The following is a 16,818-nucleotide window of genomic DNA, read 5'->3' on the forward strand; positions in this document are numbered from 1 at the left end:
GACATTCTTCGCTGTTCTCGGCAACTGTGCTTAAGTAACAGAAATTATTTGAAACCCATTTTGTAAATTAGTAGTGTTTACTACGCTACAGGTTATTATTATCATTATTATTAGAATATGATGTTCCTTGGGAAGTAAAAGAAGGTAAATGGGAACACAGAAAGAAGAGATAAAGGAAATTTATACTGACGTGAAATCAGAGACGAAGTCCTGATCACGTTTCCCCCCCAAAAAATCCACTGCAATAAACCGAATCTTGCATCTTTCCGTAATAGGACAGAAATCGAAAACGGGGCCAGTTTTTCCTTTTTTATGAGACTTTGCTACAATTACGAGCTGCTTCAAGGCAAGGATCTGTGCTTACATAAACCAGTTTAATCTACACAAACCAACCAACCTATCACCATCAAACCTTAATGCTCCCATCTGGAGCCTTCGACACACTGTTTTGGTTTGAACATTTCAATCTCAAGTCAGCAGAAGGTTACTTAGATCTTATATTTTTTGACCTCTGATTCCGGAAACTTTTTATATACCTGGAGTAAAAGGGTTATGGCGATATTAAAAAATTTCTGTCCAATTTGTAGTTATTTTCTCACCTTTGTTTGTCGTTCATTAGGTACTGTGGTGGCTCGATGTGAATTTACCCACGATCACAAAAAGAACAATAGATAGGGCACATGATTCCATAAACGAGGCCAGCCTGTGGGCGCTACCTACACTAAGGTGGCGACGGCCAGGGAACCAAACATTTAGTGACTCCTTACACAAAACTAAAGTCGGAAATCACATATAAAATCAATAACTTTTTTGGGCTAGTAAGAAGCTGATGTCAGCCTAATTAAATTTTTTTTATGTTTTTTTCACTTATCTTACACTGCACTCTGTAGTAATTATTTTTTATTACCTATCAGTTTAATTCTTTTTGAAAGTTTATTTCATTTTTTGTAAGTTCATTTTTAATCAAAAGAGCCCATTTGTATGTAATAATTTTGTTTCATTAGAATTAAATATTTGTATTAGTTAACAGTTTGAAACAAAAATGTTTTTTCCCTTTCCACACTTTACTACACTTTTTCTGAGAAAAAAAAACACTGGGGCAAAATGACTGTTCATAAATGATGAAATCACCGTAAATATGGAAAGTTAGGTTACATACCACTTTCCAATGCGTCAACAGCTTGTCCTTAATCTATTGACTACTGTACAATTTACGTTGCATGGAACCAGTGGTTATTCAGCAACGGGACCAACGGCTTGACGAGACTTCCGAACCACTTCGAGAGTGATTATTTGTTAGTTGTTTGGTATTTCTTAAAATATATAACGAAGTTTCTATTCATGGCCGCTGGAAGAACGAAATTATTATTAATAATACATGAATGAATTAAATTCTCGTTTTATTTGAACTGATAATGGAGCTACTGGGCTTTGAAATTGTACAATAGTCACTAGACTGAGGACAAACATGTTTTCCCCATTTAATTTTATTTTATGATTTTAAACAACAGTTTTTTTTTCACAACGAATGTGTTACTTCAATAATTTTTTCTCGTTTTCTTTATGATATTTAATGTGATACAACTACTATGATTGGTACCGAGGAGTGGTAGGCTGTGGCATAATAAACTCTCTTTTAGTAACTGCTAAATTAGTCAAACTACACTAGCCATCTTATTAAATAAACACAATTCAAAAGATTTGACTCTTTAGCTACAACTTTGTCGCTTTGGTGACGTCTCTACCCCAACAATAAAGTTTTTCATCAAGAGTAACTTTTTCAGGTCACGATTTAAACCTGACATAAGCATTGCAACTTTATTTAACTGTAAAAAATATAATTAAGCAGTTATTAATGTTTTGAATTATACTGTTATCATTCATAACTTATGTTTTTCACTTATGTCAGGTTTCAAAACTTCATCTGATTGCTAAGTTGGTTAGATCGTAGAATATTTGATAAGCGCGCATTAAAAATTTCTACTACTCCTAACCCAGCTTGGAGTTTCTATCCTGTACCACGATGGCAGCGATGGCTTCATCTCCTGCAATCTATTGTTCTTATGTGATCGTTGTTTTGGTCAGAGTCAAATACTTTGACTCTGGTTTTAGACATGTCAAATTTCATGGCAACAATCTTTCATACCTTGCTGTTTAACTTATCGCTTCGCGTTGTTTGTTTGTTTGTATGGTGTTTTTACGTTGCATTGAACAAGTGGTTATTCAGCAAAGGGACCAACGGTTTTACGTGGCTTCCGAACCACGTCGAGAGTGACTTTCTATCGCCAGAAATACACATCTATGACCCCTCAATAAAATGCCCCAGAATTGAACTCACGACCACCGAGGTGGCAGGTCGAGATCAAACCGACCGCGCCAATGAGGCGCTCTAGCTTCGTGCTGTTACTCATGAGGTTTGAATCTGTTAAGTTCAGACAGCTACTTCATTGTTTTTCTTAACCATTTGTGTGCACCTACGAACACCATTCACCACCACTGGAACTGTCAATTAATTCTTTTTAGTCTAGCATGTAGTGTCAGGAAAATCAATCGCCCAGTAGCTAGAGCCAGGCATTATTATAGATCTTGTTTTTTTTTTTTTCATACTTCCGTTCAATTTTTTTTTTTTTTTTTTTTTTTACGTTCAGCGAACTTGACTGCAGTGTGTTGAGTTTTCAAGTTGGTTCCACTTTCTAATGAAGAAAAGATATCTGTTCATCCATTTATTCATTTATTTGTCCGTTTATGTGAATATTCTTTTGTTTTTGTTCATCCAACATTGTCTTGTTGATTCATTGGTTACAAGTTTTCAGGATTTTGTATAATTCGTTTGAAAGTTGAGACCTTCTGGTTATACTTTCATAAATTTACTGATATCTCCTGTAACTTTAAAGTTGATCGCCCAATTGTTACTGGTCGTTGATATCAGAATTAGGATTTTTCTCTAATCCAGTGTTAATTAGCATGAAGTTCACGCATATTAGTTTGGTATTTACGTTACAATTCGTTCTCAATATCCATATTTATTGTTGCATGCTCTCCCTGTTTGTTCAGTTACAAAAATGTTCAAGATTTTCCAAAAAAAGATCCAGGATAATGCGAGCTGGTATTGAACGGAGGCTGCAAACTGGAGAAGAAATCACGTTGAATGAATTCGGTTTATTCCTTCGTCCTTCCCAGCGCTAGCTCGAGCGTGACCTAAGCAGTAATGGTCAGGTGAACACCCGAAAACACCCTGATGGACTTCTGCGGGAACCAATTATTTGCTGTTAAACTTAATGACCTCTCTCTCTCTCTCTCTCTCTCTCTCTCTCTCTCTCTCTCTCTCTCTCTCATACAAACTTATTAACCTCAAATTTGGTTGTACTAATATAAAAATTACTAATATTGTTTTAGATTTGTTTTTTATTCTGTTCCGTAATCTGCTTGATGGAATAACCACTAAGAAATATTCTGACATTTTACACAAAATATGACGCTGTTTTTGCTACGAGGGTTCTGTAGGAGTTTAACCATCATTTAGTTGATCACCATGAACGCCTGGGTCAAATATCCTTTACAGTAAAGTTTATATATATATATATATATATATATATATATATATATATATATATATATATATATGTGTGTGTGTGTGTGTGTGTGTGTGTGTGTGTGTGTGGTGTAAATGAAAGAGAAGGCGTTGAAGAAGACAGCATTAAACACAAGTCACTTTATTCGTATCGCAACGTTTCGAGACCGATGCCTCATTATCCAGGCTAAAATAAAAGATAAAAAACTGATATAAAATACAGCATTAAATTATTTTTGTTGGCATAAAAAACCATATTGAATAAAGTAATACAAGGAAAGTTACATTTAAATACAAGTTACTCTAAAAATAAAATAAAATAAAATATATAAATAAATAAAAAGGCATTAAAATTAGTAGCTAAAAAAAGGCATTTTGTCTCAACGACGTTCGGTTGTTGAATGTAAACATCGAAAGTAAACAAGAAGACAGGCCTGGTTTAAGCTATGTACAGTTGGACACAGGTTTGCCTGGTACACCGTCTTGAAAGACTTCGAAAAATAACATGGTATCAATGTTTACTGAGGGAGATGGGGGGAGAACTCCTTCTCTCCTAGCAAGAGTTCCACCAATAAGCTCTAGAGTTCGTTTGGTGGGCGGACTTATTAGGTATAGTGGGAGAAAGACACACACACACACGGAGTAAAAAAAAAAAAAAAAAAAAAAAATCTGAGCAGTTTATATCGTTGTAATGAAGATTGTTGTCTCACTTGTAATATAAGTTTGTTTATTAAGGTTTCATTTAACTTTCGGCCAAGACGTTATCTTACCACATTGTCTATATATCGGTCATATTCATTACACAATACTTAAAATGTATCAACATTTTAAAGTTATATTGGTAGGTATTGCCGAAAATCACGATTGGATCTCTCTACAGTCAGTTCCATTAAAAACAGAATAAAAAACTTTATTCCTGATATACTTTCATCAAAATCGAAGGTGTGGCAAAATTATCACCTCCAATCCTTTGCCACACAGGATTAGCTGGTTTGACATTTCTGACAACCTCCTAGGCCACCCTTAACCCCGCCCCCCTCCCCCGCACAGTTCATACAAATGGAAGACAAGCAGTGCAAACGGCCAGCAAGGCCTCTAATAAGGCACTAAGTAGTACAGAAACAATATCGATACAATAAGCTATGAAGGCGCGCAAATTTAAAATCTTAAGAACGTCACATGACGTAAACAACATATGTGGGACGACTTCTGCAACACGTCATATGACGAGGTTGACCTTTTAAGGGTTAACTGTTGTTTTTCTAAATTATGTATGCACTGATATATTATAGATATATATTTCGTTGACCTCAGGCGATAGGTGAAGTCATTTGGGCTTTCCTTATAGTGGCTGACATAAAGAGAGCATCATCTACTGAACTGACAGTTTCCTTTTAAAATATCCTACAGAGCATATGACCCTTATACTCAGTAACGACAACGACGGCCAAAAAAATATGCCACATTTTTTACTCTTGTTCATATAACTTAGATTTTAACCAAAGATACTACATTGAAAATATCAGTAGGATATAAAGCATAACATTTCAAATAATGGAAACTATTTTAATAGACTCCAAGAAGCTAATAAGCGAAAATAACTGGCGAAGTATCACTATCATATCTGTATCGGCCGCACCACAGAGAACAAAGTATACAGATAAGGCAATTTGTGTTACCGACCTCACTGTATGAAAACAGTGCTCGGCGAGTCATTCAGTTCTATAATTCAATGCTGTTAACAAGAAACGGTGATTAGGAAGACACATAAAAAAAACATGTGGGGGCCAGAGTAAAAAGTAGGTGTTTACTGCAATACTCTCAATATTGTATGGAGGCATTATTGCCATTTTATTTGTACAGATACTTCGAATATTATATCAAGAATATCATGGTTATAATAAAAAAACTGTTGTGAAAATATTTTATTTAAAACATATAATGAAATAACTAGTGAGAACAAAATGAGACCATTTTATGTCCTGTTACAAAAAATATAACATTTATATTATACAATCTAATACCTTGACCATCCACCCTCTCTCTCAGTCACTTCCCTCAATCTGTCGGACATCGAATGAACAAGGTTGAAAATTTGCTGCGGTCTCTGTCTACAAATTTCCCACTGAGAGTTGATGTGAGCCATGGTTTGCTGTGTTGTTCTCTCATGTTACATTTTCCATGTGTTCACCATCTGGGCCCACACATGTTCAATCACGTTCATATCTGCTCCTTTGCTCGGCCATTCAAGAAGAAGCAGGTTATCCTGTCTGGCAAACCACTCTTGAACAACGCGAGCAGTGTGAATGGGACTCCGGTCGTGCATTAAACAGGATGGGCCCGGATGGGAAGGGGAAAATTCCACCTTTTTTCTCGTAAACCGAAGGCAAGAAGGAGGTTTGCAGCAGCTCAACATACTTACTGCTGTAAATCGTCCCTCGATACAGAACACATCATCCATACCATCCAGACACAACCCAGCCCCATACGTTGCAGGTGACATGGCCGGATCGAACCACCTCAAACGATGTTACGGGATTCATATTCTTGAATTGAGAGAAAAAATGGGGGTGTATAATATAAATCATATATATGCCTTTGGAGAATTTAAATTCTCAGTGTGAACAACACTGAAAGAATTCTGTTGTCTAATTATCTATTTAATTATATTTGAGGAAAGAGAGCAAATGCTGCACTGTCCCTTACCTAATATTTATCTCAAATAGCACTCTTATTTATGTTTACTCCCTTTATATATTTTGACAGTCCACTTCCGTGGAACAAAATCTGAAGATTAATAATTAATATAAAGAAGTATGCAATTAATATTTGATGCAAGTAAAGATTTTTGCTTATCATACCGAGTTCTATTTGTTCGCCAACACTGCAGCTTCCCATGCGATGTGGACGAGATGCACTTCTCGTCAGTAAAGATGACCTGGCCTCAAAGTCCAAATCCTTATCAGCATGACGTTCTGCAAAATCAAGCCTTCCCGCCTTATGTCGCTCCATCAAAGAGCTCCTTCGTCGCTGTATTCTGTGATGAAATCCTAGGCAGTGTGAAGTCTGCGTCGTACTGTCATCGAAGACATTCTAATCCAAGGTATTCACGAATGGCCTCGGCGTTGGTTAAGGGTTGCTCTCGAGCCGCCCTGATAATGGCGTGTTCCGTGGACCCCCTGGCCTAGCTAAGAGACCATATTATCTTAAATGTTTTAACTTATAATTTATATAACATCGCAATCAATTCTAGATTCTTCGAATTTTGTACTGGATGGATTGATCATAATTTTTTAGTAAACATGGCAGTATACTTTTGGTTTCAAAAGCTATCAAATAGAACGTGATTACATATTTCCATAATATTCTCAATTTGGTTGTTAGCTATTAAAACTGTAAATCATATTCCTGAGCCATCACTGAAATGACATTTAATATATAAACTATATCTACCATAAGACGCACAATGACTGTGACAGGGTGGGCACAAATAAAATGCTCTTATAGGCTTAATTTTACCGAGACAACTCAATCGACTATCTAACTTTGTTCATGGTTGAGGTCGGCAAGGGCCAACCACCCACCGGTGTGGAATTATGGAGGTGCACCTGAAATATTACTGTGCTGTTGGAATGGCTGGGGGTGGGGATCTGTAGTCTAACCAAAATTATAAGAGCGAGACGAAATACATTTAAGAAAGAAACTTTCACATTTAAATAAGCAAGATTAAAAACCATGAACAATGTAACATATCCACCAATCATTCGCATAAACAACTTACGCAAGTCGTTCAAGTTCCCACTCTCCTCCCACCTTCTACTGTACCGTGGTGGTGGGGGGACACACCAATATCACGTGCAATGGCTCGTATCGAGAAGCTATTGTCGCATAAAGTGACAATTCGTCCTCGCAGCGCCAGATTTGTGTTCCTTCGATTCATTGTGAGTAGTTATGAAGTCTGACCCATTTAAAAATCCTGCTGACGACCTCACCTCTATTGGGATTCAGACTCTGTTTCGAGTCGAGTAAAACAATACCATGATTATATCATTATATCGTTCCTTGATTGTAGGATTAGCCAATAGGAATCATAATCACCATGGTATGAAATGAAGATACTGCTGTTAAATATAATATGCTCACGTAATTATTGTTCCTGTTAATAATTACATTGAGAACTGAATACTCGTTGAGAACTGCTTCGTAAAATGAGCTCGGTAAACGTGTTCGAGAATTCTCTAACCTATTTCTCTGTAACTAAGATTCGTATAAGTACGAGATTTTGCTATAGTGTACTACACCCACTACCGTAATTTATAAGAGTATCATGAATCATAAAGAATAGACACTTGTCCTGTACGAAGAGGCAAAAGGCTCGATTAGCCAGAAATGGATGTGAACAACAAAACAGTAAAAATACTCCCCCCCCCCCCTTCTCTCTCTCTCTCTCTGTGAATGTTACTTCAGTTTAAGTATATTTTGCACGATTTATTTTTATCTATCTATCTATCTATCTATCTATCTATCTATCTATCTATCTATCTATCTATCTATCTAATAATAATAATTTAAAATGTTGTATATATCTAACGATTCACGCTGTTGTTACCTGCCAGCAAGGCTGGCATTACGGTATGGTACGGTTGATATTTATAGCCTATGTGTACGGTACGGAATTACGCAACGATAATTTTACCAAAGTACGGTACGGTACAGTTCAGGTACGGAAAAAATGTGCAAATTCCGTAACGTACTACCTTACCTTAGGCAATGGATATATTACTTTTGGTCTACGTTGAAAACAAGGGAACAATATTAATTAATTATTAATAATAATAACCAGTAATATAGCATTTTTTTACTATTATTCTTATCAGCAGCAGCAGCAGCAGTAGTAGTAGCTATTAATATTTTTGTCTAAAGATCAAAATTTTTTTTCTTTCTTTAGTGACTATTGACTTGGGTTATGAGTAAATAATTATAATTATTAGAGTCAGAAATATCTGCATGTATGGTGGAGTAGTAGAACGATAGACACTGTGATTGATGGTAAATCTACTGTTATACTTGTGTTTGGTTACCTCCTTGGCAATCTTCATTTGGACTCAGGGCATCAGCCATATGCTTGCATTACGAAGGTGAAGAAGAGATGGCCGCCTAGGAACATAGCTGTCGGCATGGTAGCAGAAATCCGTTTGTCACGCAACTTTTTAACTTTTTTTTTTTTTTTTTTTTTTTTTTTTTTTTTTTTTTTTTTTTTTTTTTTTTTTTTTTTTTTTTTTTTTTTTTTTTTTAGCAAGAGAGAGCCGCCAATTGGCTACAGATTGGTTTGAATAAGTAACTGGTTATAGTTGCTCTATGTGTTTATAAATAAAAAATTGAGCATTTTTACCGGACATCCATTAGAGTTAAGCCTTGAATATACAGAAATATTCTAGCAAAATCTCGTACTGATACCAGTCTTTCATTACCAGTGTTATTGGACCAAAAACGTGACTTGCACTGTCTGTGAAACCCACAGTAAGAAGCTTTACCAATTACAAATAAAAATGTTATCTTTTTTTTTTTATTCAGGCGGTTGGAGTAATTGTCATTTATCTGAAATGTTTTTAATTACACGTTTTGAAGTTAACTGTAATTGCATTGTTTTTTATTTATAAATAATGGTAATTGTAATTGTAATTGTAACTGAAAAGTTCAAATAATAAAGTAGTCCTTATTTGAGATTGTTATCCTAGAGCCGCCCTCTTACTTTTCGAGAACTCATCTTAACCAAATGCAATGGAGAGATGTTTTGGAGTCGCTTCCCAATTCATTTATTATATTATTAAGGGAGAATCTTAACAAGCCAGCTACCAATTCTAAAAAATTTTTTATTCCATTTATTTCCTTTTTTTGTGCAAAAAGTTTTGTGAACATTTTTTCCAGTATTTGAGTTTTGTATTTCAGTATCATTATCTTATAATCAGCATAATAATTGTCACCACAATAAACATACTAAAAATTTACTTAGGCAAATCATAGGATGCTAACGATAATTTCTACAGGTCTAAAATATCTTAGATATGTTTGTTTTGTATTTGTACTAAAGGTATTATAAGCTACAACTTACAATTTGTTTTTTTGCAGAAATTGACTGTAAAAGGGAGACACCAAACTCAAGTAAAAAGTCTTTGCAACTATCTGCATTTTTTTAAGGAAATAGTTGTGCGAAATGTAATTGAGTAATACGTTTTATATATAATATTTGTAGCTGTGATTACAAGTTTTTTTTGAAATATGTTAAAATTGTATTGTATTTGATATTGTTCCCCATCTTGTAATTGAAGTTGTAACTGTAATTCGATAACAAGTCAGGTAATTATGATTCTAATTATTGTAATAGGCATAAAGCAAACGTAATTAATCCCCTAACCTGCTTAATGCTTTTATTACATAAGATATGCGACAGTAGCTACTTCATACGAAATGGATGAGCATAAAAATATTGGGAACAAAAAAATGAAATTTTTTTTATGCATACTGGGGCGCAAAACTGGGGATTGAAATTCAGTGATTTTTTTCCACTTGCACTTCGGCTTCCTTCTCACTCAAATTCTTTCTTCTTCTTTCCTCCCGTTCTTTCTCTTCTTTCTTTTTCTCCCCCTTTCTCTTCCTTCAGTTCTTCTTCGGCTTCCTTCTCTTCTCCTTTCTGTTCTCCCCTTCCTTTTCCTTTTCTGCTCTCTCCTTCTTTCTCTTATTTTTCCGTTTAAAATTTCCCCTGTTCAGTTTCCGGCCCCTCTTCGGTTTCTTCTTTTCTTCTCCCTTCTTCCAAGTTCTTCCCCTCCTCGGGGCACCTGTGAATTGGTTCAATAATAATAAATCGACTTTATCTTTCTCGGGATCTATTGGGATTCATGTCTGCACCCTTATTTGGCCAGTCAACCAATTCAAATCCTCTCGACCTAGAAACCATTCCTGGACTATTCTGGCCGTATGGATGGGGCAGCCGTCATGAATGAAAATGACAGGACTAGGTGGAAAGGGATAATTCCGCTGGTGAAGTGAAGGGACTAAGAAATTCTGAAGAATTTTAACGTATTTTTCACTGGGGAAACCCTTCACTCTTGGTGATATCACATATACCATGTAAGGAAATCGAGGCCCACACTTTTACGGTTACAAGCCACTCCTGGCAACTTCGTAAATGTTTCCTCTGTGGTATCTGAAGGAAAACAATCTGAATTTTTTTACAATTTACGCGTTGCTTTCCGTAACTGGGAAAATAATGATATATCGTTTGGGGAAATGTGATGCTAAGTAACAACCCCTGCATTAAGATAATGTTTATTCATCTATGATGACTAATACTTATTACAAGTTTGCCTCCTCCAACCTCTTATACACTAAAACAGCTCGAAAGCAGATCAATGGAATTCACGTTAACGAGAGGAACACCACCACCTTTAGTGTTTCAAACAGACAAGTTAACAATTTATCATTATGAAGACATACAAATTTTAAACGTTATCAATGACAGTAATGACCTGAGATGTTGCAATGCCAGTAACAGCCATCAATCACTCAGTCCCAGTGATCGTTTGATTTAATATATCACTTTGTTCAGTGATAACGATATCACATGACTACAGCACCCCTATACACGCTAACAAGTTTGTCACCCAATCATGGCTAGACTGAGGTGTTGTATAAATTTTGATAAGTTATCTGTCCTCTGCTAGTAGTATTCGTTATAGTCTCCAATGAACAGCAACATATGTTTCTCCTGGCGCAGATCGTCGCTCTACGAGAAAGTTGGGCTTCCAATATCTGCTGTTGCACAGCGTCTTGATGTCTCCCCTACAACAGTAAATAAATGGAAAAGGAGGCAAGCTTAGACTGGGAAATTGACCGACTTTGGATAGCATTTATTTATTTCATTTATTTATTAATTTTTTAAACAATAAACCTTACAAACTCGTAAAATCATGAAACCTAAATTACAGTTGCCTTGGTCCTGTTGAACTCTAATAGTGATTCTTTCTCTTTACTTCCCAGAATACCAAATAGCGTTCCCATAAGTAAACAGGCTTATAATTAATCTTGATTATCTAGGTATCTGATGTTAATTACGTATTTCAGTTCGAAGACTTCCACCACGAATGACACCCGTTAGGATAACGACGACATTCGACGAGCAGCGGAAGAAGACCCTTTTACCAATACTATTGCTATTCGTGAACGTCTGGCATTAAATGTCTCGGCTATGACGGTGCGAAGACGTCTGCATGAGGCAGGAATACCGCATGAGGCAGGAATACCTCATAGAATTCCTGCCAAGAAGGAATTTCTCACCGAACGGCATCGTGCTGATAGTCTTGCCTTTGTTCAACAGTTTGTGGGGGAGGATATGGAATTTCGGTCTCGAGTCGTATGCAGTGACGAAAGGTCTTTTACTAGCAGAAGTCACTACATAAGTGAAGACCGAGTAAAAATAGAAGGTGGGAAGTTTTTTCTATAATCATTAATAACAGTCAGATTTTATAATAATTATAAGCAAGGGTAATATTATAATCAAAAGATAATAATTTTTTTTGTCAATAACCATGTATTTTCCGCTAATAAATTATATTGCCACGAGAAGTGTGAAAATAAAAAATCTTCATTGAAAACCCCCATTTAGTTCTACTATGGCCAGCTTTCAGGCATTAAGCAAATGCATTAATTAATGTTATGAATAATGACGTAGGCAAACTTATAATAGCTATGAGTACAGCCTGTTTACTGAATAAAGAATATCATATCATAACGGACCCGTTGCAGATCAAACTTAATACTATTATAAGTATTAATCCTTGCAGATGAATAAACATTTTTAAACTTAGATTGCAAGGGTTTCTTACTTAGCATTTTATTTTACCCAAACGATATAGCATTATTTTCCGTATTACGAAAAGCAAACCGTAAATGTTAAAATTAGATTTTTTTTTCCCTTCAGAATACTACAGAAGAAACATTTACGAGGTGACCAGGAATGGGCATTTCAGAGTAAGCGTGTGGGGCTGGATCTTCTTACATTGTATGGATGATATCACCAGGATTGAGTGGAGGTTCACTGGTGAAAAATACATTGAAATTCTTCAGGATTTCTAACTTCTTTCACTTCAACAGCGGAATTATTCCTCCCCACCTGCTCCTGTCATTTTCATTCACGACCGCTGCCCCATCCATACGGCCAGAATAGTCCCAGGAATCTGTTTCAAGGTCGAGAGGATCTGCAATTGCTTGACTGGCCAAGTAAGTATACAGACATGAACCTCATGAAAATATTTAGGCTAATTTGGTAAAATGTTGGAAGCCTGAGAGGGAGAGGACCACTGGGAACACAATGGAAGGTCTTCCACAACCAACCACAGATCGTCAGAAACCACGAATCTTCTATGCCTAACAGATTGCAAGAGGTGATCTACAAGGAAGGTGGCTGGACTTCTCACTAATATTAAAAATAAATGTAAAAAATTGAGTAGTATATTTGTATTACCCCATGGCTTCCGCTGAACTTCCATGTCGTATGATGTAAACAAAAATCGAAAAACAGAATGAACATCGTTTAGCTCCAGGTCATGATTATTATAATAATTTATTTATTAAAAGTGAATTTGATATTTCAATGGAGTTCAAAAATCTAAGGGAATTTCGCTATCCTGGATTTTTTTCTTTAAAAATTATCTAAAAAGAGAACCCTAGGACAATATCATTAAACTACATTTCTCCAAATAGCTCTTTCCACAATGGACAGGTAAATGACTGAAGGGGTGTTTTAACAGTAGAAAGACGTCTGTCTCTTATCCTCACACGAATGATTATAAGAGCGAAAGGAATTTCTGTCCGTATGACATTAAAACATGTATCACAATTGATATATTAGAAAATATAAGCCAAGTAGATATGTTTATCCATATCATGTAATAATTATTGTAATGAACGGCGTTTAGGGAATAACCTCTACAGTATATTCAAGAGGGAATAAAAACCTAACCATGAATACATGAAACCTCTGAATATCAACAATTGTTTATCATTGGCAAACGAATTAAGTTTACCATATGGGAATGGTTAAAAGTTTGCACCAAGTTTGGGAGTCCTTCACTTTCCATTACACGTTGTGGAATTTTCTCTGTCCCTAGTAGTTTTCATTTTGATTCCTCAGTAACGTATAGTATTTCTCTCTCTCTCTCTTCTCTTCTATCTCTCTCTCTTCTCTCTCTCTCTCGTCTCTCCCCTCTTCTCTCTCTCTCTCTACTCTCTCCCTCTCTCTTTTTCATTCTATGTATTTACAAGAGAGAGTGAGTTTAACCCAATCATTCTTCTTGTAAATGTTGTTGTATTCAGAAAATCTACAGTACTATAATATTAGGATAAATACTAAAAACACGCAGGCATTAAAGATAAACAAGAAAATATTTCAAGTGGCGCTTTTCGTTAGCCATACTCTCTATCCACGAGCATATCTAGTACTTCGTCCACTCATCGGGGTCGCAACAGGCCCACCTTACCCCTAGGCCCCAACCCATTTCAGTTGTAGCAAAACCAGGCTGAGGACATCGGTACAGCAAAAGCAAGAAGCTTGTCAGTTTGAATTACATTTTAGAATTCCAAAACCTGTAAGACGGCTTAACAACAAGAACTCAATCCCCGACACCACTCCCCCCGACCCCCCGAAAAAATATATATGCATATATTAGTTTAGTCAAGATTAGAGGGTGTTAATGGCATATCAAAACTGCATACTTAGCACAGTGGTATTTCTAGATGACATGTCACTGTTTAAACAGTAAGCTAACGGGGAGAGAGAGAGACCATTTTACCTTACAGACCTTACAGTTCGTTCGGGTTGCCCCAGGTCCCTCAGTGTGAGGCACCTCTAATGTCTACCAGAGAGTTGCTAGTACATCTTCCGGTATATTTTGCATCTTCCAATCTTGGATGGTCTGGGATGCAGTTTAGATATTTGTCGAGCTTATTCTTAAACACATCTACGCTCACTCCTGTATAGATTCCTCAGATGAGCTGGCAACGCATTGACTAGACGCTGCATTATCGATGCTGGTGCGTAGTGGAATAATGTCCTGTGTGCTTTCCTTATTTTTCCTGGTATTGTTTTTGGGCACTATTAATCTACCCTCTGCTTGCTCTTTCTGATATTTTTTAGTTCCATGATATTTTCTGTTATTCCTTCTATCTGTTTCCATGGCCTGAATTATCATGTAGCGTTCTCTTCCTCCTTTCTAGACTATATAATTTTAAGGATTGTAGTCTTTCCCAGTAGTCAAGGTCCTTAACTTCTTCTATTCTAGCTGTAAAGGACCTTTGTACACTCTCTATTTGTGCAATATCCTTTTGATAGTGTGGGTACCATATCATATTGCAATATTCAAGTGGACTACGAACATATGTTTTATAAAGCCTAATCATGTGTTCAGCTTTTCTGTTTTGAAGTGCCGTAACAACATTCCATTTTTGCTTTACATTTTGCCAAAAGAATTGCTATTTGATCATTGCATAACATGTTCCTATTCATCATCACACCAAGGTCTTTAACTGCTTCCTTATTTGTGATTGTCTCATTATTAGGTCCCCTATATGCATATAGCTTTCCTTCTCTGTCTCCATAATTTATTGATTCAAATTTATCAGAGTTAAATACCATCCTATTTTCCTCTGCCCAATCATATGCTTTGTTAAGGTCTCTTTGCAGAGCGTTCCTATCTTCGATCACAAGTAATTTCTCTACTTATTCTTGTGTCATCAGCGAAACTACTCACTACCGAATCCTTAACATTACTGTCTATGTCTTCAATCATAAATAACAAACAGTATTGCAGCTAACACCGTACCTTGTGGCACACCGGATATTACCTTGGTTTTCATCCGATTCTCATCGTTTGCAATAACTATCTGTTTTCTGTGTGTAAAAATTCTTTTAATTTTCCATCTTCCTACTTTATCTACGATATTTGTGTTTTCTAATTTTCTTTTCTTTGCTAATATATTATGGTCAAACTTTGTCAAAAGCTTTTGCAAAGTCTAGATAAACCACATCTGTTTCATTTCCGCTTTTCATATTTTTGAATATGTTCTCACGTGGACTAACAGTTGGGTTTGTGTACTTTTTCTTTTTTTCCGGGTACGAAACCGTGTTGTCCTATATTAAACAAATTATTTTTTTATTAAATGTTTCATAATATTTTTTTCTTCATTACCCTTTCATACACTTTCATAATATGTGATGTTTAGACTCACAGGCCTATAATTACTTGCCTCTAGTCTTGATCCACTTTTGAAAGTAGGGGTGATATATGCTAATTTGTGCTCATCATAAATCTTGCTGTATCTACACTTTGTCTTAATAATATTGCAAGTGGCTTTGCGATAGAATGAACTACTTTTTCTTTAACAAAAATAGCAGGGACTCCATCAGCCCTGCAGCAGCTACCATTTTTTAATTTCATTAATTGCCTGCACAATATCAGCTTCATTAATTTCTATGTCAGCTAAATATTCACTATTTTTGTCCCTTACTTCTATATCATTATCTTCATTATCTATTCTAGGGGTGAATTCTCTCTTATATCGTTCTGCCAGTATGTTTGCAAATTTCCTTTTTTTCATTCGTTAATCTCCCTTCAATTCTCAGAGGGCCTATTTCTATTCTTCTTTTATTCATCTTCTTCGCAATATGAGTATAATAGTTTTTGGATAAAGTTTTGCTTTGATATTTAATAGGGTTTTTTTTCTTCCAAGTCCCGTTTTTCATTTTCTTTTTGATTCTATATCTTTTGTTCCTGCATTTTCTATCTTACTTTTTAGTTCTATAACTTTCCATGCATTTTTTTCTTTTGCAAGACCTTTTTTCCACTTTCTGATTTTCTGGAAACAAGATCCTTCTGTCTCTTTGGTATGCATGAATGATGTTTACTTTTCTTCTTCGGATATATTTATCCACTATTTTTCTCTAATATTTTATTTTATAATATCTCCGTATTTTAACCCTTATGGTCATCGCTTACGAAAATGTTATCCCAATCTTTGTTTGGTTTTTAATTCTTTCATTTATTTTTCTGACCATTTTATATTTTTACTGTAGAAGTTGTATTTTCCATATCCTTCCCACTTTTTCATTTCTTGCTTATCTCTGTTTTCACTTGCTTTGGAATGAACTGTTAATTCTATGACATTATGGTCTGAAATACTCGCATTATAAACTA

Source organism: Macrobrachium nipponense, chromosome 24, assembly GCF_015104395.2.
Source record: "Macrobrachium nipponense isolate FS-2020 chromosome 24, ASM1510439v2, whole genome shotgun sequence".
Taxonomy (NCBI): Eukaryota; Metazoa; Arthropoda; class Malacostraca; order Decapoda; family Palaemonidae; genus Macrobrachium; species Macrobrachium nipponense.